Here is a 26,202-nt window from a genome sequence, read left to right as displayed (position 1 = left end):
GAAGCCGAGTCCAGAAGGGCGGCAAAGGAACAGCTGCAGCTGGGTCAGAGCCTGGAGGGAGGGCGGGGCATTCACTGAGGACCCCCGAGGTCAGCCCTATGCCCTGGCGGTCGTGCAGGCGCCCTTGGCCTGTCTGGTGGGTGGAGGGTTGAAGCCAAGCCCGGAGGGCTCCCGGAGCCGCCAGAGAAAGAAGGGCCCTTGGAGAGGTAGGCGAGGTGGGTAGGGGGAGCCACCTTACTCTCCTCAGCTCCCTGAGGGAGAGAGAGAGAGACAGAGACAGAGAGAGAGATCCATGACCTCTGAGTCTCTGCCTCTACCGCTGGCTGGTGCCAACTCACGCGCCATCCCACTTCCAGCCATCACCCCCACGCCTGCCCCGGAGCCAGCCCCACCACAGAGAGGCCGCTTCCTGCTCCCCTCTGTGCCTTCCCTTCCCGACCTGACTCCAGTGCAGGGGATAAGCTTCAGACAAGACTTTCCATGTCCCTCTGCATGACAATAGACTTCCTCCCCTCTCCCATTCCACAGGCCCACCCGGGACATCCACCTTGGTCATTAGCTCAGGAGAGGATGCAAGATGAGAATCTCTGCTATTGTGTGGGGAGACTCAGTTTCCCGGGTTTCCCCCATGGACACATGTTCTTCAGCTGGGTCTGATTTTCTCCAGACAAGCTGTCTTGGGAAGGATTTGGCCAGCCCTAAGAACCTGAAGGGAAAGGGCGGAGGGGGGTTCTCTCTCTGCCCCCGACAGCCCCGAGCTGGGTCGCTCCCTCAGACCTGGCCAGGGGCAGCCCATCCCCCGGCGCCCTTCCCCGGGGCATCCAAGGGCAGGCTCGGCGCCAGCCCCACCCCGCTCGCCACTGCCCGACCATCGTCCTCCCTCGGGGGGCCTGGGCAGGACAGGGACCCGGCTGTGGGAGGCCTCCAGATCTCAGGCCTGGCACACCGTTTACCAGGCTGCTTCCTCCTCTGACGGGGGCCCAGCACACGCCCCAGGAGACTTGGCAGCCGCCCCCAGGGCTCTATCCTCTGGAACTCGTCCCCTTGGAAGGGGCTGGCCCAGGTGCCAGGTTCGGCTGGTCGGCCAGCCTCCTTTGGAGAAAGCAGGCAAGCCGAGCCAGGCTTGCAGTGGCCCTGGCGTGACACCTGCCACCTCAGGCAGAGGGCCTCCCGCGTGCCCTCCATGGCGGATTTCTCCCCGGAGCCGTGGCCTGGGCACTAGGAAGGCCGGGCCTCCCCGACTTCCGGGAGGAGGGGCTAGCCCAGTTACGCCCTGGCCCTCAAACCCTCTGGTGCCATCTGCCTGTCTCGGCACTTCTGACTCCACAGAGCCTTTCCTACACCTGGGCTGCCTGCCGTGGCAAAGTGCAGGCGTGGGGTGAGGCCATGGCTTTGTCTTTCCAGGAAGAAATGAGCCCCTGGCCGAAGCAGCAGGCCCAGGCAGAGCCTTGAGCTTGAAGCCCAGTAGGTCTGTGGCCCTCAGGGCCAGAGCAATGCTTTCAAGGCAGGGAAGCGGCCTGCAAGCTGAGTGGGAGTGGGGGAGGGGAGGGAGACAGCTGAAGCCCAGTCCAGAAGGGCGGCAAAGGAACAGCTGCAGCTGGGTCAGAGCCTGGAGGGAGGGCGGGGCATTCACTGAGGACCCCCGAGGTCAGCCCTAGGCCCTGGCGGTCGCGCAGGCGCTCTTGGACTGTGCGGTGGGTGGGGGGTTGAAGCCAAGCCCGCAGGGCTCCCGGAGTGGCCAGAGAAAGAAGGGCCCTTGGAGAGGTAGGCGAGGTGGGTAGGGGGAGCCACCTTACTCTCCTCAGCTCCCTGAGGGAGAGAGAGAGAGACAGAGACAGAGAGAGAGATCCATGACCTCTGAGTCTCGGCCTCTACCGCTGGCTGGTGCCAACTCACGCGCCATCCCACTTCCAGCCATCACCCCCACGCCTGCCCCGGAGCCAGCCCCACCACAGAGAGGCCGCTTCCTGCTCACCTCTGTGCCTTCCCTTCCCGACCTGACTCCAGTGCAGGGGATAAGCTTCAGACAAGTCTTTCCATGTCCCTCTGCATGACAATAGACTTCCTCCCCTCTCCCATTCCACAGGCCCACCCGGGACATCCACCTTGGTCATTAGCTCAGGAGAGGATGCAAGATGAGAATCTCTGCTATTGTGTGGGGAGACTCAGTTTCCCGGGTTTCCCCCATGGACACATGTTCTTCAGCTGGGTCTGATTTTCTCCAGACAAGCTGTCTTGGGAAGGATTTGGCCAGCCCTAAGAACCTGAAGGGAAAGGGCGGAGGGGGGTTCTCTCTCTGCCCCCGACAGCCCCGAGCTGGGTCGCTCCCTCAGACCTGGCCAGGGGCAGCCCATCCCCCGGCGCCCTTCCCCGGGGCATCCAAGGGCAGGCTCGGCGCCAGCCCCACCCCGCTCGCCACTGCCCGACCATCGTCCTCCCTCGGGGGGCCTGGGCAGGACAGGGACCCGGCTGTGGGAGGCCTCCAGATCTCAGGCCTGGCACACCGTTTACCAGGCTGCTTCCTCCTCTGACGGGGGCCCAGCACACGCCCCAGGAGACTTGGCAGCCGCCCCCAGGGCTCTATCCTCTGGAACTCGTCCCCTTGGAAGGGGCTGGCCCAGGTGCCAGGTTCGGCTGGTCGGCCAGCCTCCTTTGGAGAAAGCAGGCAAGCCGAGCCAGGCTTGCAGTGGCCCTGGCGTGACACCTGCCACCTCAGGCAGAGGGCCTCCCGCGTGCCCTCCATGGCGGATTTCTCCCCGGAGCCGTGGCCTGGGCACTAGGAAGGCCGGGCCTCCCCGACTTCCGGGAGGAGGGGCTAGCCCAGTTACGCCCTGGCCCCCAAACCCTCTGGTGCCATCTGCCTGTCTCGGCACTTCTGACTCCACAGAGCCTTTCCTACACCTGGGCTGCCTGCCGTGGCAAAGTGCAGGCGTGGGGTGAGGCCATGGCTTTGTCTTTCCAGGAAGAAATGAGCCCCTGGCCGAAGCAGCAGGCCCAGGCAGAGCCTTGAGCTTGAAGCCCAGTAGGTCTGTGGCCCTCAGGGCCACAGCAATGCTTTCAAGGCAGGGAAGCGGCCTGCAAGCTGAGTGGGAGTGGGGGAGGGGAGGGAGACAGCTGAAGCCGAGTCCAGAAGGGCGGCAAAGGAACAGCTGCAGCTGGGTCAGAGCCTGGAGGGAGGGCGGGGCATTCACTGAGGACCCCCGAGGTCAGCCCTAGGCCCTGGCGGTCGCGCAGGCGCCCTTGGCCTGTGCGGTGGGTGGAGGGTTGAAGCCAAGCCCGCAGGGCTCCCGGAGCGGCCAGAGAAAGAAGGGCCCTTGGAGAGGTAGGCGAGGTGGGTAGGGGGAGCCACCTTACTCTCCTCAGCTCCCTGAGGGAGAGAGAGAGAGACAGAGACAGAGAGAGAGATCCATGACCTCTGAGTCTCTGCCTCTACCGCTGGCTGGTGCCAACTCACGCGCCATCCCACTTCCAGCCATCACCCCCACGCCTGCCCTGGAGCCAGCCCCACCACAGAGAGGCCGCTTCCTGCTCCCCTCTGTGCCTTCCCTTCCTGACCTGACTCCAGTGCAGGGGAGAAGCTTCAGACAAGTCTTTCCATGTCCCTCTGCATGACAATAGACTTCCTCCCCTCTCCCATTCCACAGGCCCACCCGGGACATCCACCTTGGTCATTAGCTCAGGAGAGGATGCAAGATGAGAATCTCTGCTATTGTGTGGGGAGACTCAGTTTCCCGGGTTTCCCCCATGGACACATGTTCTTCAGCTGGGTCTGATTTTCTCCAGACAAGCTGTCTTGGGAAGGATTTGGCCAGCCCTAAGAACCTGAAGGGAAAGGGCGGAGGGGGGTTCTCTCTCTGCCCCCGACAGCCCCGAGCTGGGTCGCTCCCTCAGACCTGGCCAGGGGCAGCCCATCCCCCGGCGCCCTTCCCCGGGGCATCCAAGGGCAGGCTCGGCGCCAGCCCCACCACGCTCGCCACTGCCCGACCATCGTCCTCCCTCGGGGGGCCTGGGCAGGACAGGGACCCGGCTGTGGGAGGCCTCCAGATCTCAGGCCTGGCACACCGTTTACCAGGCTGCTTCCTCCTCTGACGGGGGCCCAGCACACGCCCCAGGAGACTTGGCAGCCGCCCCCAGGGCTCTATCCTCTGGAACTCGTCCCCTTGGAAGGGGCTGGCCCAGGTGCCAGGTTCGGCTGGTCGGCCAGCCTCCTTTGGAGAAAGCAGGCAAGCCGAGCCAGGCTTGCAGTGGCCCTGGCGTGACACCTGCCACCTCAGGCAGAGGGCCTCCCGCGTGCCCTCCATGGCGGATTTCTCCCCGGAGCCGTGGCCTGGGCACTAGGAAGGCCGGGCCTCCCCGACTTCCGGGAGGAGGGGCTAGCCCAGTTACGCCCTGGCCCCCAAACCCTCTGGTGCCATCTGCCTGTCTCGGCACTTCTGACTCCACAGAGCCTTTCCTACACCTGGGCTGCCTGCCGTGGCAAAGTGCAGGCGTGGGGTGAGGCCATGGCTTTGTCTTTCCAGGAAGAAATGAGCCCCTGGCCGAAGCAGCAGGCCCAGGCAGAGCCTTGAGCTTGAAGCCCAGTAGGTCTGTGGCCCTCAGGGCCAGAGCAATGCTTTCAAGGCAGGGAAGCGGCCTGCAAGCTGAGTGGGAGTGGGGGAGGGGAGGGAGACAGCTGAAGCCCAGTCCAGAAGGGCGGCAAAGGAACAGCTGCAGCTGGGTCAGAGCCTGGAGGGAGGGCGGGGCATTCACTGAGGACCCCCGAGGTCAGCCCTAGGCCCTGGCGGTCGCGCAGGCGCCCTTGGACTGTGCGGTGGGTGGGGGGTTGAAGCCAAGCCCGCAGGGCTCCCGGAGTGGCCAGAGAAAGAAGGGCCCTTGGAGAGGTAGGCGAGGTGGGTAGGGGGAGCCACCTTACTCTCCTCAGCTCCCTGAGGGAGAGAGAGAGAGACAGAGACAGAGAGAGAGATCCATGACCTCTGAGTCTCGGCCTCTACCGCTGGCTGGTGCCAACTCACGCGCCATCCCACTTCCAGCCATCACCCCCACGCCTGCCCCGGAGCCAGCCCCACCACAGAGAGGCCGCTTCCTGCTCCCCTCTGTGCCTTCCCTTCCCGACCTGACTCCAGTGCAGGGGATAAGCTTCAGAAAAGTCTTTCCATGTCCCTCTGCATGACAATAGACTTCCTCCCCTCTCCCATTCCACAGGCCCACCTGGGACATCCACATTGGTCATTAGCTCAGGAGAGGATGCAAGATGAGAATCTCTGCTATTGTGTGGGGAGACTCAGTTTCCCGGGTTTCCCCCATGGACACATGTTCTTCAGCTGGGTCTGATTTTCTCCAGACAAGCTGTCTTGGGAAGGATTTGGCCAGCCCTAAGAACCTGAAGGGAAAGGGCGGAGGGGGGTTCTCTCTCAGCTCCCGACAGCCCCGAGCTGGGTCGCTCCCTCAGACCTGGCCAGGGGCAGCCCATCCCCCGGCGCCCTTCCCCGGGGCATCCAAGGGCAGGCTCGGCGCCAGCCCCACCACGCTCGCCACTGCCCGACCATCGTCCTCCCTCGGGGGGCCTGGGCAGGACAGGGACCCGGCTGTGGGAGGCCTCCAGATCTCAGGCCTGGCACACCGTTTACCAGGCTGCTTCCTCCTCTGACGGGGGCCCAGCACACGCCCCAGGAGTCTTGGCAGCCGTCCCCAGGGCTCTATCCTCTGGAACTCGTCCCCTTGGAAGGGGCTGGCCCAGGTGCCAGGTTCGGCTGGTTGGCCAGCCTCCTTTGGAGAAAGCAGGCAAGCCGAGCCAGGCTTGCAGTGGCCCTGGCGTGACACCTGCCACCTCAGGCAGAGGGCCTCCCGCGTGCCCTCCATGGCGGATTTCTCCCCGGAGCCGTGGCCTGGGCACTAGGAAGGCCGGGCCTCCCCGACTTCCGGGAGGAGGGGCTAGCCCAGTTACGCCCTGGCCCCCAAACCCTCTGGTGCCATCTGCCTGTCTCGGCACTTCTGACTCCACAGAGCCTTTCCTACACCTGGGCTGCCTGCCGTGGCAAAGTGCAGGCGTGGGGTGAGGCCATGGCTTTGTCTTTCCAGGAAGAAATGAGCCCCTGGCCGAAGCAGCAGGCCCAGGCAGAGCCTTGAGCTTGAAGCCCAGTAGGTCTGTGGCCCTCAGGGCCAGAGCAATGCTTACAAGGCAGGGAAGCGGCCTGCAAGCTGAGTGGGAGTGGGGGAGGGGAGGGAGACAGCTGAAGCCGAGTCCAGAAGGGCGGCAAAGGAACAGCTGCAGCTGGGTCAGAGCCTGGAGGGAGGGCGGGGCATTCACTGAGGACCCCCGAGGTCAGCCCTAGGCCCTGGCGGTCGCGCAGGCGCCCTTGGCCTGTGCGGTGGGTGGAGGGTTGAAGCCAAGCCCGCAGGGCTCCTGGAGCGGCCAGAGAAAGAAGGGCCCATGGAGAGGTAGGCGAGGTGGGTAGGGGGAGCCACCTTACTCTCCTCAGCTCCCTGAGGGAGAGAGAGAGAGACAGAGACAGAGAGAGAGATCCATGACCTCTGAGTCTCTGCCTCTACCGCTGGCTGGTGCCAACTCACGCGCCATCCCACTTCCAGCCATCACCCCCACGCCTGCCCTGGAGCCAGCCCCACCACAGAGAGGCCGCTTCCTGCTCCCCTCTGTGCCTTCCCTTCCTGACCTGACTCCAGTGCAGGGGAGAAGCTTCAGACAAGTCTTTCCATGTCCCTCTGCATGACAATAGACTTCCTCCCCTCTCCCATTCCACAGGCCCACCCGGGACATCCACCTTGGTCATTAGCTCAGGAGAGGATGCAAGATGAGAATCTCTGCTATTGTGTGGGGAGACTCAGTTTCCCGGGTTTCCCCCATGGACACATGTTCTTCAGCTGGGTCTGATTTTCTCCAGACAAGCTGTCTTGGGAAGGATTTGGCCAGCCCTAAGAACCTGAAGGGAAAGGGCGGAGGGGGGTTCTCTCTCTGCCCCCGACAGCCCCGAGCTGGGTCGCTCCCTCAGACCTGGCCAGGGGCAGCCCATCCCCCGGCGCCCTTCCCCGGGGCATCCAAGGGCAGGCTCGGCGCCAGCCCCACCACGCTCGCCACTGCCCGACCATCGTCCTCCCTCGGGGGGCCTGGGCAGGACAGGGACCCGGCTGTGGGAGGCCTCCAGATCTCAGGCCTGGCACACCGTTTACCAGGCTGCTTCCTCCTCTGACGGGGGCCCAGCACACGCCCCAGGAGACTTGGCAGCCGCCCCCAGGGCTCTATCCTCTGGAACTCGTCCCCTTGGAAGGGGCTGGCCCAGGTGCCAGGTTCGGCTGGTCGGCCAGCCTCCTTTGGAGAAAGCAGGCAAGCCGAGCCAGGCTTGCAGTGGCCCTGGCGTGACACCTGCCACCTCAGGCAGAGGGCCTCCCGCGTGCCCTCCATGGCGGATTTCTCCCCGGAGCCGTGGCCTGGGCACTAGGAAGGCCGGGCCTCCCCGACTTCCGGGAGGAGGGGCTAGCCCAGTTACGCCCTGGCCCCCAAACCCTCTGGTGCCATCTGCCTGTCTCGGCACTTCTGACTCCACAGAGCCTTTCCTACACCTGGGCTGCCTGCCGTGGCAAAGTGCAGGCGTGGGGTGAGGCCATGGCTTTGTCTTTCCAGGAAGAAATGAGCCCCTGGCCGAAGCAGCAGGCCCAGGCAGAGCCTTGAGCTTGAAGCCCAGTAGGTCTGTGGCCCTCAGGGCCAGAGCAATGCTTTCAAGGCAGGGAAGCGGCCTGCAAGCTGAGTGGGAGTGGGGGAGGGGAGGGAGACAGCTGAAGCCCAGTCCAGAAGGGCGGCAAAGGAACAGCTGCAGCTGGGTCAGAGCCTGGAGGGAGGGCGGGGCATTCACTGAGGACCCCCGAGGTCAGCCCTAGGCCCCGGCGGTCGCGCAGGCGCCCTTTGCCTGTGCTGTTGGTGGAGGGTTGAAGCCAAGCCCGCAGGGCTCCTGGAGCGGCCAGAGAAAGAAGGGCCCATGGAGAGGTAGGCGAGGTGGGTAGGGGGAGCCACCTTACTCTCCTCAGCTCCCTGAGGGAGAGAGAGAGAGACAGAGACAGAGAGAGAGATCCATGACCTCTGAGTCTCTGCCTCTACCGCTGGCTGGTGCCAACTCACGCGCCATCCCACTTCCAGCCATCACCCCCACGCCTGCCCTGGAGCCAGCCCCACCACAGAGAGGCCACTTCCTGCTCCCCTCTGTGCCTTCCCTTCCTGACCTGACTCCAGTGCAGGGGATAAGCTTCAGACAAGTCTTTCCATGTCCCTCTGCATGACAATAGACTTCCTCCCCTCTCCCATTCCACAGGCCCACCCGGGACATCCACCTTGGTCATTAGCTCAGGAGAGGATGCAAGATGAGAATCTCTGCTATTGTGTGGGGAGACTCAGTTTCCCGGGTTTCCCCCATGGACACATGTTCTTCAGCTGGGTCTGATTTTCTCCAGACAAGCTGTCTTGGGAAGGATTTGGCCAGCCCTAAGAACCTGAAGTGAAAGGGCGGAGGGGGGTTCTCTCTCTGCCCCCGACAGCCCCGAGCTGGGTCGCTCCCTCAGACCTGGCCAGGGGCAGCCCATCCCCCGGCGCCCTTCCCCGGGGCATCCAAGGGCAGGCTCGGCGCCAGCCCCACCACGCTCGCCACTGCCCGACCATCGTCCTCCCTCGGGGGGCCTGGGCAGGACAGGGACCCGGCTGTGGGAGGCCTCCAGATCTCCGGCCTGGCACACCGTTTACCAGGCTGCTTGCTCCTCTGACGGGGGCCCAGCACACGCCCCAGGAGACTTGGCAGCCGCCCCCAGGGCTCTATCCTCTGGAACTCGTCCCCTTGGAAGGGGCTGGCCCAGGTGCCAGGTTCGGCTGGTCGGCCAGCCTCCTTTGGAGAAAGCAGGCAAGCCGAGCCAGGCTTGCAGTGGCCCTGGCGTGACACCTGCCACCTCAGGCAGAGGGCCTCCCGCGTGCCCTCCATGGCGGATTTCTCCCCGGAGCCGTGGCCTGGGCACTAGGAAGGCCGGGCCTCCCCGACTTCCGGGAGGAGGGGTTAGCCCAGTTACGCCCTGGCCCCCAAACCCTCTGGTGCCATCTGCCTGTCTCGGCACTTCTGACTCCACAGAGCCTTTCCTACACCTGGGCTGCCTGCCGTGGCAAAGTGCAGGCGTGGGGTGAGGCCATGGCTTTGTCTTTCCAGGAAGAAATGAGCCCCTGGCCGAAGCAGCAGGCCCAGGCAGAGCCTTGAGCTTGAAGCCCAGTAGGTCTGTGGCCCTCAGGGCCAGAGCAATGCTTTCAAGGCAGGGAAGCGGCCTGCAAGCTGAGTGGGAGTGGGGGAGGGGAGGGAGACAGCTGAAGCTGAGTCCAGCAGGGCGGCAAAGGAACAGCTGCAGCTGGGTCAGAGCCTGGAGGGAGGGCGGGGCATTCACTGAGGACCCCCGAGGTCAGCCCTAGGCCCTGGCGGTCGCGCAGGCGCCCTTGGCCTGTGCGGTGGGTGGGGGGTTGAAGCCAAGCCCGCAGGGCTCCCGGAGCGGCCAGAGAAAGAAGGGCCCTTGGAGAGGTAGGCGAGGTGGGTAGGGGGAGCCACCTTACTCTCCTCAGCTCCCTGAGGGAGAGAGAGAGAGACAGAGACAGAGAGAGAGAGATCCATGACCTCTGAGTCTCTGCCTCTACCGCTGGCTGGTGCCAACTCACGCGCCATCCCACTTCCAGCCATCACCCCCACGCCTGCCCCGGAGCCAGCCCCACCACAGAGAGGCCGCTTCCTGCTCCCCTCTGTGCCTTCCCTTCCCGACCTGACTCCAGTGCAGGGGATAAGCTTCAGACAAGTCTTTCCATGTCCCTCTGCATGACAATAGACTTCCTCCCCTCTCCCATTCCACAGGCCCACCCGGGACATCCACCTTGGTCATTAGCTCAGGAGAGGATGCAAGATGAGAATCTCTGCTATTGTGTGGGGAGACTCAGTTTCCCGGGTTTCCCCCATGGACACATGTTCTTCAGCTGGGTCTGATTTTCTCCAGACAAGCTGTCTTGGGAAGGATTTGGCCAGCCCTAAGAACCTGAAGGGAAAGGGCGGAGGGGGGTTCTCTCTCTGCCCCCGACAGCCCGGAGCTGGGTCGCTCCCTCAGACCTGGCCAGGGGCAGCCCATCCCCTGGCGCCCTTCCCCGGGGCATCCAAGGGCAGGCTCGGCGCCAGCCCCACCACGCTCGCCACTGCCTGACCATCGTCCTCCCTCGGGGGGCCTGGGCAGGACAGGGACCCGGCTGTCGGAGGCCTCCAGATCTCAGGCCTGGCACACCGTTTACCAGGCTGCTTCCTCCTCTGACGGGGGCCCAGCACACGCCCCAGGAGACTTGGCAGCCGCCCCCAGGGCTCTATCCTCTGGAACTCGTCCCCTTGGAAGGAGCTGGCCCAGGTGCCAGGTTCGGCTGGTCGGCCAGCCTCCATTGGAGAAAGCAGGCAAGCCGAGCCAGGCTTGCAGTGGCCCTGGCGTGACACCTGCCACCTCAGGCAGAGGGCCTCCCGCGTGCCCTCCATGGCGGATTTCTCCCCGGAGCCGTGGCCTGGGCACTAGGAAGGCCGGGCCTCCCCGACTTCCGGGAGGAGGGGCTAGCCCAGTTACGCCCTGGCCCCCAAACCCTCTGGTGCCATCTGCCTGTCTCGGCACTTCTGACTCCACAGAGCCTTTCCTACACCTGGGCTGCCTGCCGTGGCAAAGTGCAGGCGTGGGGTGAGGCCATGGCTTTGTCTTTCCAGGAAGAAATGAGCCCCTGGCCGAAGCAGCAGGCCCAGGCAGAGCCTTGAGCTTGAAGCCCAGTAGGTCTGTGGCCCTCAGGGCCAGAGCAATGCTTTCAAGGCAGGGAAGCGGCCTGCAAGCTGAGTGGGAGTGGGGGAGGGGAGGGAGACAGCTGAAGCCCAGTCCAGAAGGGCGGCAAAGGAACAGCTGCAGCTGGGTCAGAGCCTGGAGGGAGGGCGGGGCATTCACTGAGGACCCCCGAGGTCAGCCCTAGGCCCTGGCGGTCGCGCAGGCGCCCTTGGCCTGTGCGGTGGGTGGGGGGTTGAAGCCAAGCCCGCAGGGCTCCCGGAGCGGCCAGAGAAAGAAGGGCCCTTGGAGAGGTAGGCGAGGTGGGTAGGGGGAGCCACCTTACTCTCCTCAGCTCCCTGAGGGAGAGAGAGAGAGACAGAGACAGAGAGAGAGATCCATGACCTCTGAGTCTCGGCCTCTACCGCTGGCTGGTGCCAACTCACGCGCCATCCCACTTCCAGCCATCACCCCCACGCCTGCCCCGGAGCCAGCCCCACCACAGAGAGGCCGCTTCCTGCTCCCCTCTGTGCCTTCCCTTCCCGACCTGACTCCAGTGCAGGGGATAAGCTTCAGACAAGACTTTCCATGTCCCTCTGCATGACAATAGACTTCCTCCCCTCTCCCATTCCACAGGCCCACCCGGGACATCCACCTTGGTCATTAGCTCAGGAGAGGATGCAAGATGAGAATCTCTGCTATTGTGTGGGGAGACTCAGTTTCCCGGGTTTCCCCCATGGACACATGTTCTTCAGCTGGGTCTGATTTTCTCCAGACAAGCTGTCTTGGGAAGGATTTGGCCAGCCCAAAGAACCTGAAGGGAAAGGGCGGAGGGGGGTTCTCTCTCTGCCCCCGACAGCCCCGAGCTGGGTCGCTCCCTCAGACCTGGCCAGGGGCAGCCCATCCCCCGGCGCCCTTCCCCGGGGCTTCCAAGGGCAGGCTCGGCGCCAGCCCCACCACGCTCGCCACTGCCCGACCATCGTCCTCCCTCGGGGGGCCTGGGCAGGACAGGGACCCGGCTGTGGGAGGCCTCCAGATCTCAGGCCTGGCACACCGTTTACCAGGCTGCTTCCTCCTCTGACGGGGGCACAGCACACGCCCCAGGAGACTTGGCAGCCGCCCCCAGGGCTCTATCCTCTGGAACTCGTCCCCTTGGAAGGGGCTGGCCCAGGTGCCAGGTTCGGCTGGTCGGCCAGCCTCCTTTGGAGAAAGCAGGCAAGCCGAGCCAGGCTTGCAGTGGCCCTGGCGTGACACCTGCCACCTCAGGCAGAGGGCCTCCCGCGTGCCCTCCATGGTGGATTTCTCCCCGGAGCCGTGGCCTGGGCACTAGGAAGGCCGGGCCTCCCCGACTTCCGGGAGGAGGGGCTAGCCCAGTTACGCCCTGGCCCCCAAACCCTCTGGTGCCATCTGCCTGTCTCGGCACTTCTGACTCCACAGAGCCTTTCCTACACCTGGGCTGCCTGCCGTGGCAAAGTGCAGGCGTGGGGTGAAGCCATGGCTTTGTCTTTCCAGGAAGAAATGAGCCCCTGGCCGAAGCAGCAGGCCCAGGCAGAGCCTTGAGCTTGAAGCCCAGTAGGTCTGTGGCCCTCAGGGCCAGAGCAATGCTTTCAAGGCAGGGAAGCGGCCTGCAAGCTGAGTGGGAGTGGGGGAGGGGAGGGAGACAGCTGAAGCCGAGTCCAGAAGGGCGGCAAAGGAACAGCTGCAGCTGGGTCAGAGCCTGGAGGGAGGGCGGGGCATTCACTGAGGACCCCCGAGGTCAGCCTTATGCCCTGGCGGTCGCGCAGGCGCCCTTGGCCTGTGCGGTGGGTGGGGGGTTGAAGCCAAGCCCGCAGGGCTCCCGGAGCGGCCAGAGAAAGAAGGGCCCTTGGAGAGGTAGGCGAGGTGGGTAGGGGGAGCCACCTTACTCTCCTCAGCTCCCTGAGGGAGAGAGAGAGAGACAGAGACAGAGAGAGAGATCCATGACCTCTGAGTCTCTGCCTCTACCGCTGGCTGGTGCCAACTCACGCGCCATCCCACTTCCAGCCATCACCCCCACGCCTGCCCCGGAGCCAGCCCCACCACAGAGAGGCCGCTTCCTGCTCCCCTCTGTGCCTTCCCTTCCCGACCTGACTCCAGTGCAGGGGATAAGCTTCAGACGAGACTTTCCATGTCCCTCTGCATGACAATAGACTTCCTCCCCTCTCCCATTCCACAGGCCCACCCGGGACATCCACCTTGGTCATTAGCTCAGGAGAGGATGCAAGATGAGAATCTCTGCTATTGTGTGGGGAGACTCAGTTTCCCGGGTTTCCCCCATGGACACATGTTCTTCAGCTGGGTCTGATTTTCTCCAGACAAGCTGTCTTGGGAAGGATTTGGCCAGCCCTAAGAACCTGAAGGGAAAGGGCGGAGGGGGGTTCTCTCTCTGCCCCCGACAGCCCCGAGCTGGGTCGCTCCCTCAGACCTGGCCAGGGGCAGCCCATCCCCCGGCGCCCTTCCCCGGGGCATCCAAGGGCAGGCTCGGCGCCAGCCCCACCACGCTCGCCACTGCCCGACCATCGTCCTCCCTCGGGGGGCCTGGGCAGGACAGGGACCCGGCTGTCGGAGGCCTCCAGATCTCAGGCCTGGCACACCGTTTACCAGGCTGCTTCCTCCTCTGACGGGGGCCCAGCACACGCCCCAGGAGACTTGGCAGCCGCCCCCAGGGCTCTATCCTCTGGAACTCGTCCCCTTGGAAGGGGCTGGCCCAGGTGCCAGGTTCGGCTGGTCGGCCAGCCTCCTTTGGAGAAAGCAGGCAAGCCGAGCCAGGCTTGCAGTGGCCCTGGCGTGACACCTGCCACCTCAGGCAGAGGGCCTCCCGCGTGCCCTCCATGGCGGATTTCTCCCCGGAGCCGTGGCCTGGGCACTAGGAAGGCCGGGCCTCCCCGACTTCCGGGAGGAGGGGCTAGCCCAGTTACGCCCTGGCCCCCAAACCCTCTGGTGCCATCTGCCTGTCTCGGCACTTCTGACTCCACAGAGCCTTTCCTACACCTGGGCTGCCTGCCGTGGCAAAGTGCAGGCGTGGGGTGAGGCCATGGCTTTGTCTTTCCAGGAAGAAATGAGCCCCTGGCCGAAGCAGCAGGCCCAGGCAGAGCCTTGAGCTTGAAGCCCAGTAGGTCTGTGGCCCTCAGGGCCAGAGCAATGCTTTCAAGGCAGGGAAGCGGCCTGCAAGCTGAGTGGGAGTGGGGGAGGGGAGGGAGACAGCTGAAGCCGAGTCCAGAAGGGCGGCAAAGGAACAGCTGCAGCTGGGTCAGAGCCTGGAGGGAGGGCGGGGCATTCACTGAGGACCCCCGAGGTCAGCCCTAGGCCCTGGCGGTCGCGCAGGCGCCCTTGGCCTGTGCGGTGGGTGGGGGGTTGAAGCCAAGCCCGCAGGGCTCCCGGAGCGGCCAGAGAAAGAAGGGCCCTTGGAGAGGTAGGCGAGGTGGGTAGGGGGAGCCACCTTACTCTCCTCAGCTCCCTGAGGGAGAGAGAGAGAGACAGAGACAGAGAGAGAGATCCATGACCTCTGAGTCTCTGCCTCTACCGCTGGCTGGTGCCAACTCACGCGCCATCCCACTTCCAGCCATCACCCCCACGCCTGCCCCGGAGCCAGCCCCACCACAGAGAGGCCGCTTCCTGCTCCCCTCTGTGCCTTCCCTTCCCGACCTGACTCCAGTGCAGGGGATAAGCTTCAGACAAGACTTTCCATGTCCCTCTGCATGACAATAGACTTCCTCCCCTCTCCCATTCCACAGGCCCACCCGGGACATCCACCTTGGTCATTAGCTCAGGAGAGGATGCAAGATGAGAATCTCTGCTATTGTGTGAGGAGACTCAGTTTCCCGGGTTTCCCCCATGGACACATGTTCTTCAGCTGGGTCTGATTTTCTCCAGACAAGCTGTCTTGGGAAGGATTTGGCCAGCCCTAAGAACCTGAAGGGAAAGGGCGGAGGGGGGTTCTCTCTCTGCCCCCGACAGCCCCGAGCTGGGTCGCTCCCTCAGACCTGGCCAGGGGCAGCCCATCCCCCGGCGCCCTTCCCCGGGGCTTCCAAGGGCAGGCTCGGCGCCAGCCCCACCACGCTCGCCACTGCCCGACCATCGTCCTCCCTCGGGGGGCCTGGGCAGGACAGGGACCCGGCTGTGGGAGGCCTCCAGATCTCAGGCCTGGCACACCGTTTACCAGGCTGCTTCCTCCTCTGACGGGGGCCCAGCACACGCCCCAGGAGACTTGGCAGCCGCCCCCAGGGCTCTATCCTCTGGAACTCGTCCCCTTGGAAGGGGCTGGCCCAGGTGCCAGGTTCGGCTGGTCGGCCAGCCTCCTTTGGAGAAAGCAGGCAAGCCGAGCCAGGCTTGCAGTGGCCCTGGCGTGACACCTGCCACCTCAGGCAGAGGGCCTCCCGCGTGCCCTCCATGGTGGATTTCTCCCCGGAGCCGTGGCCTGGGCACTAGGAAGGCCGGGCCTCCCCGACTTCCGGGAGGAGGGGCTAGCCCAGTTACGCCCTGGCCCCCAAACCCTCTGGTGCCATCTGCCTGTCTCGGCACTTCTGACTCCACAGAGCCTTTCCTACACCTGGGCTGCCTGCCGTGGCAAAGTGCAGGCGTGGGGTGAAGCCATGGCTTTGTCTTTCCAGGAAGAAATGAGCCCCTGGCCGAAGCAGCAGGCCCAGGCAGAGCCTTGAGCTTGAAGCCCAGTAGGTCTGTGGCCCTCAGGGCCAGAGCAATGCTTTCAAGGCAGGGAAGCGGCCTGCAAGCTGAGTGGGAGTGGGGGAGGGGAGGGAGACAGCTGAAGCCGAGTCCAGAAGGGCGGCAAAGGAACAGCTGCAGCTGGGTCAGAGCCTGGAGGGAGGGCGGGGCATCACTGAGGACCCCCGAGGTCAGCCCTAGGCCCTGGCGGTCGCGCAGGCGCCCTTGGCCTGTGCGGTGGGTGGGGGGTTGAAGCCAAGCCCGCAGGGCTCCCGGAGCGGCCAGAGAAAGAAGGGCCCTTGGAGAGGTAGGCGAGGTGGGTAGGGGGAGCCACCTTACTCTCCTCAGCTCCCTGAGGGAGAGAGAGAGAGACAGAGACAGAGAGAGAGATCCATGACCTCTGAGTCTCTGCCTCTACCGCTGGCTGGTGCCAACTCACGCGCCATCCCACTTCCAGCCATCACCCCCACGCCTGCCCCGGAGCCAGCCCCACCACAGAGAGGCCGCTTCCTGCTCCCCTCTGTGCCTTCCCTTCCCGACCTGACTCCAGTGCAGGGGATAAGCTTCAGAGGAGACTTTCCATGTCCCTCTGCATGACAATAGACTTCCTCCCCTCTCCCATTCCACAGGCCCACCCGGGACATCCACCTTGGTCATTAGCTCAGGAGAGGATTCAAGATGAGAATCTCTGCTATTGTGTGGGGAGACTCAGTTTCCCGGGTTTCCCCCATGGACACATGTTCTTCAGCTGGGTCTGATTTTCTCCAGACAAGCTGTCTTGGGAAGGATTTGGCCAGCCCTAAGAACCTGAAGGGAAAGGGCGGAGGGGGGTTCTCTCTCTGCCCCCGACAGCCCCGAGCTGGGTCGGTCCCTCAGACCTGGCCAGGGGCAGCCCATCCCCCGGCGCCCTTCCCCAGGGCATCCAAGGGCAGGCTCGGCGCCAGCCCCACCACGCTCGCCACTGCCCGACCATCGTCCTCCCTCGGGGGGCCTGGGCAGGACAGGGACCCGGCTGTGGGAGGCCTCCAGATCTCAGGCCTGGCACACCGTTTACCAGGCTGCTTCCTCCTCTGACGGGGGCCCAGCACACGCCCCAGGAGACTTGGCAGCCGCCCCCAGGGCTCTATCCTCTGGAACTCGTCCCCTTGGAAGGGGCTGGCCCAGGTGCCAGGTTCGGCTGGTCGGCCAGCCTCCTTTGGAGAAAGCAGGCAAGCCGAGCCAGGCTTGCAGTGGCCCTGGCGTGACACCTGCCACCTCAGGCAGAGGGCCTCCCGCGTGCCCTCCATGGCGGATTTCTCCCCGGAGCCGTGGCCTGGGCACTAGGAAGGCCGGGCCTCCCCGACTTCCGGGAGGAGGGGCTAGCCCAGTTACGCCCTGGCCCCCAAACCCTCTGGTGCCATCTGCCTGTCTCGGTACTTCTGACTCCACAGAGCCTTTCCTACACCTGGGCTGCCTGCCGTGGCAAAGTGCAGGCGTGGGGTGAGGCCATGGCTTTGTCTTTCCAGGAAGAAATGAGCCCCTGGCCGAAGCAGCAGGCCCAGGCAGAGCCTTGAGCTTGAAGCCCAGTAGGTCTGTGGCCCTCAGGGCCAGAGCAATGCTTTCAAGGCAGGGAAGCGGCCTGCAAGCTGAGTGGGAGTGGGGGAGGGGAGGGAGACAGCTGAAGCCCAGTCCAGAAGGGCGGCAAAGGAACAGCTGCAGCTGGGTCAGAGCCTGGAGGGAGGGCGGGGCATTCACTGAGGACCCCCGAGGTCAGCCCTAGGCCCTGGCGGTCGCGCAGGCGCCCTTGGCCTGTGCGGTGGGTGGGGGGTTGAAGCCATGCCCGCAGGGCTCCCGGAGTGGCCAGAGAAAGAAGGGCCCTTGGAGAGGTAGGCGAGGTGGGTAGGGGGAGCCACCTTACTCTCCTCAGCTCCCTGAGGGAGAGAGAGAGAGACAGAGACAGAGAGAGAGATCCATGACCTCTGAGTCTCTGCCTCTACTGCTGGCTGGTGCCAACTCACGCGCCATCCCACTTCCAGCCATCACCCCCACGCCTGCCCCGGAGCCAGCCCCACCACAGAGAGGCCGCTTCCTGCTCCCCTCTGTGCCTTCCCTTCCCGACCTGACTCCAGTGCAGGGGATAAGCTTCAGACAAGTCTTTCCATGTCCCTCTGCATGACAATAGACTTCCTCCCCTCTCCCATTCCACAGGCCCACCCGGGACATCCACCTTGGTCATTAGCTCAGGAGAGGATGCAAGATGAGAATCTCTGCTATTGTGTGAGGAGACTCAGTTTCCCGGGTTTCCCCCATGGACACATGTTCTTCAGCTGGGTCTGATTTTCTCCAGACAAGCTGTCTTGGGAAGGATTTGGCCAGCCCTAAGAACCTGAAGGGAAAGGGCGGAGGGGGGTTCTCTCTCTGCCCCCGACAGCCCCGAGCTGGGTCGCTCCCTCAGACCTGGCCAGGGGCAGCCCATCCCCCGGCGCCCTTCCCCGGGGCATCCAAGGGCAGGCTCGGCGCCAGCCCCACCACGCTCGCCACTGCCCGACCATCGTCCTCCCTCGGGGGGGCTGGGCAGGACAGGGACCCGGCTGTGGGAGGCCTCCAGATCTCAGGCCTGGCACACCGTTTACCAGGCTGCTTCCTCCTCTGACGGGGGCCCAGCACACGCCCCAGGAGACTTGGCAGCCGCCCCCAGGGCTCTATCCTCTGGAACTCGTCCCCTTGGAAGGGGCTGGCCCAGGTGCCAGGTTCGGCTGGTCGGCCAGCCTCCTTTGGAGAAAGCAGGCAAGCCGAGCCAGGCTTGCAGTGGCCCTGGCGTGACACCTGCCACCTCAGGCAGAGGGCCTCCCTCGTGCCCTCCATGGTGGATTTCTCCCCGGAGCCGTGGCCTGGGCACTAGGAAGGCCGGGCCTCCCCGACTTCCGGGAGGAGGGGCTAGCCCAGTTACGCCCTGGCCCCCAAACCCTCTGGTGCCATCTGCCTGTCTCGGCACTTCTGACTCCACAGAGCCTTTCCTACACCTGGGCTGCCTGCCGTGGCAAAGTGCAGGCGTGCTGTGAAGCCATGGCTTTGTCTTTCCAGGAAGAAATGAGCCCCTGGCCGAAGCAGCAGGCCCAGGCAGAGCCTTGAGCTTGAAGCCCAGTAGGTCTGTGGCCCTCAGGGCCAGAGCAATGCTTTCAAGGCAGGGAAGCGGCCTGCAAGCTGAGTGGGAGTGGGGGAGGGGAGGGAGACAGCTGAAGCCGAGTCCAGAAGGGCGGCAAAGGAACAGCTGCAGCTGGGTCAGAGCCTGGAGGGAGGGCGGGGCATTCACTGAGGACCCCCGAGGTCAGCCTTATGCCCTGGCGGTCGCGCAGGCGCCCTTGGCCTGTGCGGTGGGTGGGGGGTTGAAGCCAAGCCCGCAGGGCTCCCGGAGCCGCCAGAGAAAGAAGGGCCCTTGGAGAGGTAGGCGAGGTGGGTAGGGGGAGCCACCTTACTCTCCTCAGCTCCCTGAGGGAGAGAGAGAGAGACAGAGACAGAGAGAGAGATCCATGACCTCTGAGTCTCTGCCTCTACCGCTGGCTGGTGCCAACTCACGCGCCATCCCACTTCCAGCCATCACCCCCACGCCTGCCCCGGAGCCAGCCCCACCACAGAGAGGCCGCTTCCTGCTCCCCTCTGTGCCTTCCCTTCCCGACCTGACTCCAGTGCAGGGGATAAGCTTCAGATGAGACTTTCCATGTCCCTCTGCATGACAATAGACTTCCTCCCCTCTCCCATTCCACAGGCCCACCCGGGACATCCACCTTGGTCATTAGCTCAGGAGAGGTTGCAAGATGAGAATCTCTGCTATTGTGTGGGGAGACTCAGTTTCCCGGGTTTCCCCCATGGACACATGTTCTTCAGCTGGGTCTGATTTTCTCCAGACAAGCTGTCTTGGGAAGGATTTGGCCAGCCATAAGAACCTGAAGGGAAAGGGCGGAGGGGGGTTCTCTCTCTGCCCCCGACAGCCCCGAGCTGGGTCGCTCCCTCAGACCTGGCCAGGGGCAGCCCATCCCCCGGCGCCCTTCCCCGGGGCATCCAAGGGCAGGCTCGGCGCCAGCCCCACCACGCTCGCCACTGCCCGACCATCGTCCTCCCTCGGGGGGCCTGGGCAGGACAGGGACCCGGCTGTCGGAGGCCTCCAGATCTCAGGCCTGGCACACCGTTTACCAGGCTGCTTCCTCCTCTGACGGGGGCCCAGCACACGCCCCAGGAGACTTGGCAGCCGCCCCCAGGGCTCTATCCTCTGGAACTCGTCCCCTTGGAAGGGGCTGGCCCAGGTGCCAGGTTCGGCTGGTCGGCCAGCCTCCTTTGGAGAAAGCAGGCAAGCCGAGCCAGGCTTGCAGTGGCCCTGGCGTGACACCTGCCACCTCAGGCAGAGGGCCTCCCGCGTGCCCTCCATGGTGGATTTCTCCCCGGAGCCGTGGCCTGGGCACTAGGAAGGCCGGGCCTCCCCGACTTCCGGGAGGAGGGGCTAGCCCAGTTACGCCCTGGCCCCCAAACCCTCTGGTGCCATCTGCCTGTCTCGGCACTTCTGACTCCACAGAGCCTTTCCTACACCTGGGCTGCCTGCCGTGGCAAAGTGCAGGCGTGGGGTGAGGCCATGGCTTTGTCTTTCCAGGAAGAAATGAGCCCCTGGCCGAAGCAGCAGGCCCAGGCAGAGCCTTGAGCTTGAAGCCCAGTAGGTCTGTGGCCCTCAGGGCCAGAGCAATGCTTTCAAGGCAGGGAAGCGGCCTGCAAGCTGAGTGGGAGTGGGGGAGGGGAGGGAGACAGGTGAAGCCAAGTCCAGAAGGGCGGCAAAGGAACAGCTGCAGCTGGGTCAGAGCCTGGAGGGAGGGCGGGGCATTCACTGAGGACCCCCGAGGTCAGCCCTAGGCCCTGGCGGTCGCGCAGGCGCCCTTGGCCTGTGCGGTGGGTGGGGGGTTGAAGCCAAGCCCGCAGGGCTCCCGGAGTGGCCAGAGAAAGAAGGGCCCTTGGAGAGGTAGGCGAGGTGGGTAGGGGGAGCCACCTTACTCTCCTCAGCTCCCTGAGGGAGAGAGAGAGAGACAGAGACAGAGAGAGAGATCCATGACCTCTGAGTCTCTGCCTCTACTGCTGGCTGGTGCCAACTCACGCGCCATCCCTCTTCCAGCCATCACCCCCATGCCTGCCCCGGAGCCAGCCCCACCACAGAGAGGCCTCTTCCTGCTCCCCTCTGTGCCTTCCCTTCCCTACCTGACTCCAGTGCAGGGGATAAGCTTCAGACAAGTCTTTCCATGTCCCTCTGCATGACAATAGACTTCCTCCCCTCTCCCATTCCACAGGCCCACCCGGGACATCCACCTTGGTCATTAGCTCAGGAGAGGATGCAAGATGAGAATCTCTGCTATTGTGTGGGGAGACTCAGTTTCCCGGGTTTCCCCCATGGACACATGTTCTTCAGCTGGGTCTGATTTTCTCCAGACAAGCTGTCTTGGGAAGGGTTTGGCCAGCCCTAAGAACCTGAAGGGAAAGGGCGGAGGGGGGTTCTCTCTCTGCCCCCGACAGCCCCGAGCTGGGTCGCTCCCTCAGACCTGGCCAGGGGCAGCCCATCCCCCGGCGCCCTTCCCCGGGGCTTCCAAGGGCAGGCTCGGCGCCAGCCCCACCACGCTCGCCACTGCCCGACCATCGTCCTCCCTCGGGGGGCCTGGGCAGGACAGGGACCCGGCTGTGGGAGGCCTCCAGATCTCAGGCCTGGCACACCGTTTACCAGGCTGCTTCCTCCTCTGACGGGGGCCCAGCACACGCCCCAGGAGACTTGGCAGCCGCCCCCAGGGCTCTATCCTCTGGAACTCGTCCCCTTGGAAGGGGCTGGCCCAGGTGCCAGGTTCGGCTGGTCGGCCAGCCTCCTTTGGAGAAAGCAGGCAAGCCGAGCCAGGCTTGCAGTGGCCCTGGCGTGACACCTGCCACCTCAGGCAGAGGGCCTCCCGCGTGCCCTCCATGGCGGATTTCTCCCCGGAGCCGTGGCCTGGGCACTAGGAAGGCCGGGCCTCCCCGACTTCCGGGAGGAGGGGCTAGCCCAGTTACGCCCTGGCCCCCAAACCCTCTGGTGCCATCTGCCTGTCTCGGCACTTCTGACTCCACAGAGCCTTTCCTACACCTGGGCTGCCTGCCGTGGCAAAGTGCAGGCGTGGGGTGAGGCCATGGCTTTGTCTTTCCAGGAAGAAATGAGCCCCTGGCCGAAGCAGCAGGCCCAGGCAGAGCCTTGAGCTTGAAACCCAGTAGGTCTGTGGCCCTCAGGGCCAGAGCAATGCTTTCAAGGCAGGGAAGCGGCCTGCAAGCTGAGTGGGAGTGGGGGAGGGGAGGGAGACAGCTGAAGCCCAGTCCAGAAGGGCGGCAAAGGAACAGCTGCAGCTGGGTCAGAGCCTGGAGGGAGGGCGGGGCATTCACTGAGGACCCCCGAGGTCAGCCCTAGGCCCTGGCGGTCGCGCAGGCGCCCTTGGCCTGTGCTGTTGGTGGAGGGTTGAAGCCAAGCCCGCAGGGCTCCCGGAGCGGCCAGAGAAAGAAGGGCCCATGGAGAGGTAGGCGAGGTGGGTAGGGGGAGCCACCTTACTCTCCTCAGCTCCCTGAGGGAGAGAGAGAGAGACAGAGACAGAGAGAGAGATCCATGACCTCTGAGTCTCTGCCTCTACCGCTGGCTGGTGCCAACTCACGCGCCATCCCACTTCCAGCCATCACCCCCACGCCTGCCCTGGAGCCAGCCCCACCACAGAGAGGCCGCTTCCTGCTCCCCTCTGTGCCTTCCCTTCCTGACCTGACTCCAGTGCAGGGGATAAGCTTCAGACAAGTCTTTCCATGTCCCTCTGCATGACAATAGACTTCCTCCCCTCTCCCATTCCACAGGCCCACCCGGGACATCCACCTTGGTCATTAGCTCAGGAGAGGATGCAAGATGAGAATCTCTACTATTGTGTGGGGAGACTCAGTTTCCCGGGTTTCCCCCATGGACACATGTTCTTCAGCTGGGTCTGATTTTCTCCAGACAAGCTGTCTTGGGAAGGATTTGGCCAGCCCTAAGAACCTGAAGGGAAAGGGCGGAGGGGGGTTCTCTCTCTGCCCCCCGACAGCCCCGAGCTGGGTCGCTAACTCAGACCTGGCCAGGGGCAGCCCATCCCCCGGCGCCCTTCCCCGGGGCATCCAAGGGCAGGCTCGGCGCCAGCCCCACCACGCTCGCCACTGCCCGACCATCGTCCTCCCTCGGGGGGCCTGGGCAGGACAGGGACCCGGCTGTGGGAGGCCTCCAGATCTCAGGCCTGGCACACCGTTTACCAGGCTGCTTCCTCCTCTGACAGGGGCCCAGCACACGCCCCAGGAGACTTGGCAGCCGCCCCCAGGGCTCTATCCTCTGGAACTCATCCCCTTGGAAGGGGCTGGCCCAGGTGCCAGGTTCGGCTGGTCGGCCAGCCTCCTTTGGAGAAAGCAGGCAAGCCGAGCCAGGCTTGCAGTGGCCCTGGCGTGACACCTGCCACCTCAGGCAGAGGGCCTCCCGCGTGCCCTCCATGGCGGATTTCTCCCCGGAGCCCTGGCCTGGGCACTAGGAAGGCCGGGCCTCCCCGACTTCCGGGAGGAGGGGCTAGCCCAGTTACGCCCTGGCCCCCAAACCCTCTGGTGCCATCTGCCTGTCTCGGCACTTCTGACTCCACAGAGCCTTTCCTACACCTGGGCTGCCTGCCGTGGCAAAGTGCAGGCGTGGGGTGAGGCCATGGCTTTGTCTTTCCAGGAAGAAATGAGCCCCTGGCCGAAGCAGCAGGCCCAGGCAGAGCCTTGAGCTTGAAGCCCAGTAGGTCTGTGGCCCTCAGGGCCAGAGCAATGCTTTCAAGGCAGGGAAGCGGCCTGCAAGCTGAGTGGGAGTGGGGGAGGGGAGGGAGACAGCTGAAGCCGAGTCCAGAAGGGCGGCAAAGGAACAGCTGCAGCTGGGTCAGAGCCTGGAGGGAGGGCGGGGCATTCACTGAGGACCCCCGAGGTCAGCCCTAGGCCCCGGCGGTCGCGCAGGCGCCCTTGGCCTGTGCTGTTGGTGGAGGGTTGAAGCCAGGCCCGCAGGGCTCCTGGAGCGGCCAGAGAAAGAAGGGCCCATGGAGAGGTAGGCGAGGTGGGTAGGGGGAGCCACCTTACTCTCCTCAGCTCCCTGAGGGAGAGAGAGAGAGACAGAGACAGAGAGAGAGATCCATGACCTCTGAGTCTCTGCCTCTACCGCTGGCTGGTGCCAACTCACGCGCCATCCCACTTCCAGCCATCACCCCCACGCCTGCCCCAGAGCCAGCCCCACCACAGAGAGGCCGCTTCCTGCTCCCCTCTGTGCCTTCCCTTCCCGACCTGACTCCAGTGCAGGGGATAAGCTTCAGACAAGTCTTTCCATGTCCCTCTGCATGACAATAGACTTCCTCCCCTCTCCCATTCCACAGGCCCACCCGGGACATCCACCTTGGTCATTAGCTCAGGAGAGGATGCAAGATGAGAATCTCTGCTATTGTGTGGGGAGACTCAGTTTCCCGGGTTTCCCCCATGGACACATGTTCTTCAGCTGGGTCTGATTTTCTCCAGACAAGCTGTCTTGGGAAGGATTTGGCCAGCCCTAAGAACCTGAAGGGAAAGGGCGGAGGGGGGTTCTCTCTCTGCCCCCCGACAGCCCCGAGCTGGGTCGCTCCCTCAGACCTGGCCAGGGGCAGCCCATCCCCCGGCGCCCTTCCCCGGGGCATCCAAGGGCAGGCTCGGCGCCAGCCCCACCACGCTCGCCACTGCCCGACCATCGTCCTCCCTCGGGGGGCCTGGGCAGGACAGGGACCCGGCTGTGGGAGGCCTCCAGATCTCAGGCCTGGCACACCGTTTACCAGGCTGCTTCCTCCTCTGACGGGGGCCCAGCACACGCCCCAGGAGACTTGGCAGCCGCCCCCAGGGCTCTATCCTCTGGAACTCGTCCCCTTGGAAGGGGCTGGCCCAGGTGCCAGGTTCGGCTGGTCGGCCAGCCTCCTTTGGAGAAAGCAGGCAAGCCGAGCCAGGCTTGCAGTGGCCCTGGCGTGACACCTGCCACCTCAGGCAGAGGGCCTCCCGCGTGCCCTCCATGGCGGATTTCTCCCCGGAGCCCTGGCCTGGGCACTAGGAAGGCCGGGCCTCCCCGACTTCCGGGAGGAGGGGCTAGCCCAGTTACGCCCTGGCCCCCAAACCCTCTGGTGCCATCTGCCTGTCTCGGCACTTCTGACTCCACAGAGCCTTTCCTACACCTGGGCTGCCTGCCGTGGCAAAGTGCAGGCGTGGGGTGAGGCCATGGCTTTGTCTTTCCAGGAAGAAATGAGCCCCTGGCCGAAGCAGCAGGCCCAGGCAGAGCCTTGAGCTTGAAGCCCAGTAGGTCTGTGGCCCTCAGGGCCAGAGCAATGCTTTCAAGGCAGGGAAGCGGCCTGCAAGCTGAGTGGGAGTGGGGGAGGGGAGGGAGACAGCTGAAGCCGAGTCCAGAAGGGCGGCAAAGGAACAGCTGCAGCTGGGTCAGAGCCTGGAGGGAGGGCGGGGCATTCACTGAGGACCCCCGAGGTCAGCCCTAGGCCCCGGCGGTCGCGCAGGCGCCATTGGCCTGTGCTGTTGGTGGAGGGTTGAAGCCAGGCCCGCAGGGCTCCTGGAGCGGCCAGAGAAAGAAGGGCCCATGGAGAGGTAGGCGAGGTGGGTAGGGGGAGCCACCTTACTCTCCTCAGCTCCCTGAGGGAGAGAGAGAGAGACAGAGACAGAGAGAGAGATCCATGACCTCTGAGTCTCTGCCTCTACCGCTGGCTGGTGCCAACTCACGCGCCATCCCACTTCCAGCCATCACCCCCACGCCTGCCCTGGAGCCAGCCCCACCACAGAGAGGCCGCTTCCTGCTCCCCTCTGTGCCTTCCCTTCCTGACCTGACTCCAGTGCAGGGGATAAGCTTCAGACAAGTCTTTCCATGTCCCTCTGCATGACAATAGACTTCCTCCCCTCTCCCATTCCACAGGCCCACCCGGGACATCCACCTTGGTCATTAGCTCAGGAGAGGATGCAAGATGAGAATCTCTGCTATTGTGTGGGGAGACTCAGTTTCCCGGGTTTCCCCCATGGACACATGTTCTTCAGCTGGGTCTGATTTTCTCCAGACAAGCTGTCTTGGGAAGGATTTGGCCAGCCCTAAGAACCTGAAGGGAAAGGGCGGAGGGGGGTTCTCTCTCTGCCCCCGACAGCCCCGAGCTGGGTCGCTCCCTCAGACCTGGCCAGGGGCAGCCCATCCCCCGGTGCCCTTCCCCGGGGCATCCAAGGGCAGGCTCGGCGCCAGCCCCACCACGCTCGCCACTGCCCGACCATCGTCCTCCCTCGGGGGGCCTGGGCAGGACAGGGACCCGGCTGTGGGAGGCCTCCAGATCTCCGGCCTGGCACACCGTTTACCAGGCTGCTTCCTCCTCTGACGGGGGCCCAGCACACGCCCCAGGAGACTTGGCAGCCGCCCCCAGGGCTCTATCCTCTGCAACTCGTCCCCTTGGAAGGGGCTGGCCCAGGTGCCAGGTTCGGCTGGTCGGCCAGCCTCCTTTGGAGAAAGCAGGCAAGCCGAGCCAGGCTTGCAGTGGCCCTGGCGTGACACCTGCCACCTCAGGCAGAGGGCCTCCCGCGTGCCCTCCATGGCGGATTTCTCCCCGGAGCCGTGGCCTGGGCACTAGGAAGGCCGGGCCTCCCCGACTTCCGGGAGGAGGGGCTAGCCCAGTTACG

The sequence above is a fragment of the Diceros bicornis genome, chromosome 13, assembly GCF_020826845.1.
Source record: "Diceros bicornis minor isolate mBicDic1 chromosome 13, mDicBic1.mat.cur, whole genome shotgun sequence".
Lineage (NCBI taxonomy): Eukaryota > Metazoa > Chordata > Mammalia > Perissodactyla > Rhinocerotidae > Diceros > Diceros bicornis.
The sequence above is the reverse complement of the archived record's forward strand: the minus strand, read 5'-3'. Positions refer to the sequence as shown.